The sequence below is a fragment of the Mastomys coucha genome, unplaced genomic scaffold, assembly GCF_008632895.1.
Source record: "Mastomys coucha isolate ucsf_1 unplaced genomic scaffold, UCSF_Mcou_1 pScaffold5, whole genome shotgun sequence".
In the NCBI taxonomy this organism is placed as follows: Eukaryota; Metazoa; Chordata; class Mammalia; order Rodentia; family Muridae; genus Mastomys; species Mastomys coucha.
Window position 1 is genome coordinate 1,382,788 of NW_022196911.1, and position 7,150 is coordinate 1,389,937.

Below are 7,150 nucleotides of genomic sequence, written 5' to 3' on the forward strand. Positions count from 1 at the left end.
TGTAATCCTGAGTTCAGGCCTTTGTGTCCTGCTATGTGCTTTGGACATCCCATCGACTATCTTCTCATGCCCAGGAAACTCTTTTATAGTCTGTCCAATGTCTTCCTTCTCCTTTTACTTCCTTTGTGCTTCTATGGGAGAAAGTAGATAACGTCACTGATTTTCCGAGAACTGCTCTCACATCTCTATTCTCTCCGACATGATGTTTGCCTGGTGTGATCAAGAGGGTCAGATTGGATCTGCATGTGGTGCTCACTCTGAACCTCAGTGCTCGTGAGTTTTTACAAATTGTGAAGAAGTGACATATGTGACCGTGATTTTGATTTAAAGTGACGGTGTCATTGATATGACTGTCAATTTTGTGTAGGCTTCAGCGAAGACCCAACGAAGTTTCCAGACTCTGCCTTCAGAAAAATGCATGTGTTTATGTGCCCAAAGTTCAGGTAGGATTTTAGGGGTTCCAAGTGCCCAGGAACTACCCATGTGGGTATTTGTCTTGGAGGGTGAAGAGAGCAAACTGGTGGAGTACAGGGTGTTTTTTTGAAACAGAGGTGGCATTATGTAATAATCAGACAAAGTTTAGTAGAGAGAAAAATAATGTGAAACACATTCATACACAAAGACCCTTATTATTATACACTTTATGCATGTTTCCCACTTGATTATTTAGTAATCTAAATCCTTGTTCTTTATTTCCCAATTTTACTTATTACTGTGAAACTTGGATGTCATGTACTACTAGCTCTAACTTTCTAATTTTTTTTTTTGTGTTCTTGTTGTATATGTGTTTGTGTGAACATGTGTATACTATATGGTTGCTTTCCATCTAATTTTTTTGTGACAGAGTTTGTCTTACTTACTTTCCTATTGCTGTGAAGAGACACCATGACCAAGACAACGTACAAAAGAAAGCATTTAGGGGCTGGCGAGATGGCTCAGCGGGTAAGAGCACTGACTGCTCTTCCGAAAGTCCTGAGTTCAAATCCCAGCAACCACATGGTAGCTCACAACCACCCATAACAACTCTGATGCCCTCTTCTGGTGTGTCTGAAGTCAGCTACAGTGTACTTATGTATAATAATAAATAAATCTTTAAAAAAAGTTTTTTAAACAGAGACTTCTAAGACTCTCTTACAGTCTTAGGAGGTGACCATGGCCATCATGTCAGGGAGTATGACAGCAGACAGACAGGCATGATGTTGGAGCAGTAGTTGAAAACTTACATCTGGTCCAAAGGCATGAGGCAGAGAGCTAGAAATTGGGCCCATCATGAATTTTTCAAAAATCCTCAAAGTCACCACCAGTTACATATCTCCTCCAACAAGGCTATACCTCCTCCAACAAGACCACACCTCCTAATCCTTCTCAAACAGTTCCACCAGCTAGGAACTAGGAACATTCAATGTATGAGTTTCTGTGGGCCAGTCTCTTTCAAACCACCATAGGGTCTCATTGAAGTTGATTCAGCTCTGCTGGCCAGTGAGCTGGAGTGATCCACCTGTGATTGCCTCCCCCAGCTGGGATTACAGGTACCCGCTATCATGCTTAACATTTTACATGGGTGCTAAGGATGCGAACTTGGGTCCTCGCGCTTCTGCAGCAAGTGCTTTGCCAGTGGAGTCATTTCCCCAGATCCTATCCAGTGACTTTTATTCTCTCAGAATTCACTAGTTCTGTTGGGCCGATGGTGTCTACACAGATGTCAATCAAAGTCATTAACATGGGTGAGACTCTCCTGTTGCTAAGCTGTGGGGGCAGGACACTTCCAACAGAGCAGGGCCTTCAGTCCATTTTCCACCTGATTCTTAATTCCTATCATAAGTAGTAGCAAGGCTTTCCTTTGCTCTTAATGGTGGAGATAGCCTCCTTGGATGTTGGCCATACCATTGTAATGTTGCCAACCCCACCCCATCCTTGTACACTGCAACAAGAACTGATGGGTTTTGTGCCTCCTATGGCCAGCACATGAGATCCGGTAGAAATTGTTCTCAGCCTTCTGATGATAAGTTACTGCAGAATCTGAGATCTATGAGTGTGGCAAATGGAGTGAGGAAGTTGTGGGCCCAGGGACCCATGCCTGCTAATCTCCGCTGACTGCTTTTTCTCTGTTCATGGATAACTTCACTTAACTAAGGGTCTTTGCTTCTTGTGTCTTCTGTACTACCCCAATGTGTCCTTGCCGAGGCCCACTACTCTGTCGAAAGTTAAAAATTCATTTCCCTGCAAACCCCCCTGTAGTTAGCTATTGTATTCATTGATTTTCTTGTTGCTATGACAGAATTCATGAGATAAAAATGTAAGGTAGAAAAGACTTATGCTGGCTTATGGTTTGAATGGGTCAAGTCCATCAAGAGGACAAGGTTTGGTGGAGTTCATGGCTACAGGTCGATGAGGCTAGACTTGCTCATACACTGGAGTTTGAGAAAGAGAATCCAGGCCAGGACTGGGACTCAGCTATAACCTACAGGTCTACATTCCAGCTGCCTCCATGCCCTAACCACATCCCACTTTCAAGAGGTTTATCGTCTCTGTAAACAATGCCACTGGCTGAGGATCACACATGAGCTTGGGGGTCGGGAGAGTACTTCACATTCAAACTACAGTACTCATGATCAATTCTGATGTCTTAGATCCAGTGCAAGATCACTGGCCAGGCAGCTGCCTAATAGTTTACTTAGTTAGCAATTAGAGGCAGGAGATGGGAAGACGCCAGGCAGCAGGAACCACGGGCAGGACAATTTCTTTACTGAAATGGCTGGGTGAGTGGCCAGGGACTCTTTGCTGTCTCTTGGTAGGAGATCTCAATTTGAGTTTCTCTTCATGAGGAGGACCTCATGAGGAGGACTTCATGAGGAGGACCAGAAATTCATGGCTACTTTTTCCAGCATGGTGGAATGGAGAGAGCCTTTGAGCCGTGCTCAGTGGAAGCATCTGGTTAATAAGGGCAAATGGAGAATTGGGGCAATTACCTATATATTCGAGTCCCAAGATCTGCTATTATCTGGGGTTTTGGACAAAAACACACACGCCAAATAAAAAAAAATTATTTTAGCCTGAGTCATCCATATCACAGCAAGATTTTTCCTTGAATGGCATAGACAGACTCCATCAACTTTCTGCTTCCCTTTGCTGTGTAACATGAGTTGTTAGTGGTTACTTCAGAAATAAAAGAATGAATCAAAAAAAAAAAAAAAACCTCAAAAAACAAAAGCCAAAAAACAAGGTTGTAACCTAGAAACATTTCTAGAATTTCATCGTTTGGTGTTTCTAATAAAACATACGACATGAAGAGGGGATGCATGTGCTGGCCCTCTCTCATTATTAATAAGGACATAGCAGATGACATGCTCTCGATGATAGGTTAGATGTTATTTTACATGTGGAAGTACGCATGTGTGGAAGAGATTTGATTGGCTGTCTTCTGCTTCTTCAGTTAAACTGTCCTTTTCTTCTTTGTTGTTCATTATCCAGTCAGTCTAATACTGTTGAATACAGTCTAATTGGGCAATTTTTCCCCTCAAAGGAGAACTTTTGCCCCATGAAAAGCACAGAATATTTTAAAACAATGTTTTGGTCTTGGCAGATCCACCCCCCTCAATCTCTCTCTCTCTCTCTCTCTCTCTCTCTCTCTCTCTCTCTATATATATATATATATATATATATATATATATATATTAATTGTAGTGAAGTCATGAGGAAGCTAAGCTACAGAATAGCTCCTAGTACAGCACACACCTCCATGTTTGTTGCCTGGGTGTTCTCAGAGGTTGTAGCAGAAATGTCTGACATGCAGGCTTGACTCTGACCCCTGAATTTAAACACTGGCACTAGCCAGAGTGCGTGTGCAACCTCAGCATCCCACGGTTTCCTTGCCAGCTAGTAGCCCCTGGCTCCGTGGGTTGTAGAAAGTGTTTCGAGCACCTGTCCTGCCACACCAGACACCTGCATTCATCTGGAAGACATTTGCTGGTGTTTTCATTCTTTTTCCACTTAAGAACGCAGAGTCTAGAACACAAAGGGGGTATTACAACCTGTCCTTAGGGACACAAGCCTCATATACATTTTTATATTACAAATGTGCATTTTAAAAGAAAAGGGCATAGAAGACTGGGGAGAAGGCTCAGTGGATAAGACTGCTTAGTCTGCAAGCATGAGGAGTTCAGTTTGAATCTCTAGCATGGTATAAAGATGCTGGGCATGGCCATGTATGCCTGCAATCCCAGCAAACCTACATACTCTCTCTGTTTCTGTCTGTCCGTGTCTGTCTGTCTGTCTGTCTATCTGTCTATCTGTCCGTCCATCCGTCTGTCTGTCTGTGTCAGTCTGTCTGTCTGTCTCTGTTTCTCTGTTTCTCTGTTTCTCTGTTTCTCTCTCTCTCTCTCTCTCTCTCTCTCTCTCTCTCTCTCTCTCTCTCTCTGCACTTGCATGTGATTGGTGGAATCCCAAGAGCTCACTGCCCAACTAGCCCAGCCAGCTTCCAGTTCACTGAGATGTGGAGAGTGACAGAGAAGCACAGCAGTGCCTTGCTTTGGGCTCTGCATGCATGGGCAGAGGTGTGTACGCACATACATACTTCCGTGTGCCTGTACCCTTGTATGCATCCCCTCCACAACAAAGAAGTAATCTAACTTGCTTCAGAATCTGATGGATGGTCTATTTTGAGAATTCCTGCCTTAGGAGACTTTCTTCTCTGGATTGACGTGCACCACTGATTCTAACAGGTAGCTAAATGCTATTTGAAAGCATGATTCATCCATCCTGGCAAATCAAATAATGGAGGGATTCAATTAATTTAGAGGAAAAAAACCCACTTGGCTTTTAAAATGTTTGAACTATTCAAAACATTTTGTTGACTCACTTACCTTTCACAGGAAATCATAATAAAAGCAATAAAGCTGGCATGCTTGGGCTACATGATTATTCCTTCTAGAAATGAGTCTTATTAAATTTAATGTTTATTAATTTGAAATGAAACATTTCAGATAACAACTACAATACATCCTACACTATGTAGTCTGGGGGAGTTAAATTCAGGCACACTTGTGTATTTGAATTATTTTAGGGCCAAACTCACCAAGGTATAGAAAACTGAAGACAATTAAGACAACTTTTATAAAGAATGTGTAGATCATCAGTCACGAGACATTTTGTGTCTTTTCTCCTTCTCAGCCAATTCTGAGATGCTTTTCTTACCCAGCATGCACTAGTGTTCATGTATGGGGATGGAGATCGTGGCCAGAGGGTCTTTTCTGGTCTTTTGCCTGTTACCATTCTTATGTCCATTCAGAGAAGCATTCTCTCTCAGACTTATAGAATGGGGGAAAAAAAGAAAAAAGAAAAACTAAGACATTAAAACAACAACCCAGCATTTAAAGCACATGTTACATAAAACACAACAGATTTTATGAGCTATTAAAATTTCAAAAGGTCTAAAAAAATGAGAGGTCTGTGGATCAGAGGTAATGCGTTTGGTTAGCACATCAAAGTTTTGGGTCTATCCCTAGTACCAGGAAGGAAAATAAATTTAAGATGCTTTTTATCTCATATTATTACTTCAGCGTGTTTGTCTCTGAGTTTAAAAAAAAAAAGAAAGAAAAACAAACAAAATAAGTTTTTAAAAAGCCAGTCATGCTGGCTTACGCCTGTAATCTTAGCACTTAGAAGACTGAGACAGGGGGAATCCTGAGAGTTTAAGGCCAGTCTGAAATGCAGAGTGAGACCTTGTCTCACAAAACAACAAAACAAAACAAAACAAAACAAAACAAAACAAAACACAAGATTAAAGCCACAGAGCAAACCGGGCTTGTAAATCACGGCAGGAAATGTCGAGCAGTTTATAGAAGGCTCATATACCTGAAGGATTTCAGGGTCAGCTCAGGCTAAGCTGGTTCAGGTTTCCAAAATCAGGAACCCCATTAATCAGTGACAAGAACTGCTGAGCCGCTGGCTTAGCTCATTGAGTCAATGAGTGAAAGAGAAACTCTGAGAGGTGCTCACTCCCCTTCTTAGCTAATTTTGGGCGAGGAAAATCTGTGCGCCGAAAGAACGCTTTCTTATTTTATTTTTTTCCAAGTCAACATGCTTGTCTAGACTTTGAGCTTTATTGCAAGGAAGGAGAAAATAGGTTGGATCACCTTAAAAAAAAAAAAAAGTCTCAGCAAGCTTCACCCAGAGGCTTGTCCCTCTGCAAACATCTATCTGTAGGCAAACTCTGAGAAAGTTGGAATCAGGCCTGGCTGGAGAGAGGAAGGCCACCCCCTCCCCTATTATCCGGAGCAGAGTTTCCAATCCCAGTCAAGCGGTGGTGCTAGCTCTTTGCTTCTGAGTTTCTGCATTTCCTAATTTCATGGTCATAACAGCCTCGGAACGGATTCTACCAAAACCGAAAACACGAGGCTCCATGCTCAGCAGCCCTGTGACGCCAGGAGAGGCCAATGCCCCCTCCTCGGCCATTGTCTAGCATAAGAAGGCAGTCTCTGGGCGACATTCTTCTCAAGCAGGTACTTCTATTTGTCTCCATTTCTTTACACCCCCCCACTCCCCCTTTGGCTATAGTGGGCTGCTGTGTGCAATCAGACTGGAGTCTCAGAGTTCACTTCTGTGAAAGTATGCCCATTTTTCTCTCGCTCATCGCTCCAGGGATATTTTATAAAGTTTCTGGCAAACGTTATCATGTTAAACCTGACCTTGGTCCCATGGAAATTCACTCCGGGAGCTAGATTCAGCTGAGTCAGTTATCTGTTCTCGGTGCAGCACTGACAGGCTCTCTGCCTGCCTCAGATCGCGTCTATTTATTGGTCCCGGGTCGAGCTATGGGGGATTCTGTATGGTTGAAACATGCGCGAGTTTAAAAAAAAGTTCCTGCTCGGACTTCGCTTTGTACTTGTCTCAACCCGACCTCGCTTCTTAATTCTTCGGAGCTGTGACTTATGTGAGCTTGATCTCAGCGACTGGAATAAACCATCATTTGTTTCCTGAAGGCAGACGAGTTTTCTGAAAAGCTACGCAATCTAGTAATGCTTCTTGTCTTGAAGTTGCCTCACAATTGTAGGCGAGTTCTGGGTCCTGTGGGTTTGGGTTTGGTTCTCTCTAACCTGAAAATAACCATGGATAACCATGGGTGACTGCTTTTTTTTTTTTTTTTTTTTTT

The 7,150-nt window shown here is 42.6% G+C and overlaps 1 protein-coding gene across 1 annotated transcript in view; it reads left to right on the forward strand.

The window, feature by feature from the left end:
* The first annotated feature begins 6,338 nt into the window (after nucleotides 1–6,338).
* Esr1 (estrogen receptor 1) overlaps nucleotides 6,339–7,150 on the forward strand; it is a 381,713-nt gene continuing 380,901 nt past the window's right edge. The window contains exon 1 of the mRNA XM_031354125.1: nucleotides 6,339–6,500. The gene's annotated coding sequence lies outside the window, so the exon portion shown is untranslated. The remainder of the gene's footprint in view (nucleotides 6,501–7,150) is intronic.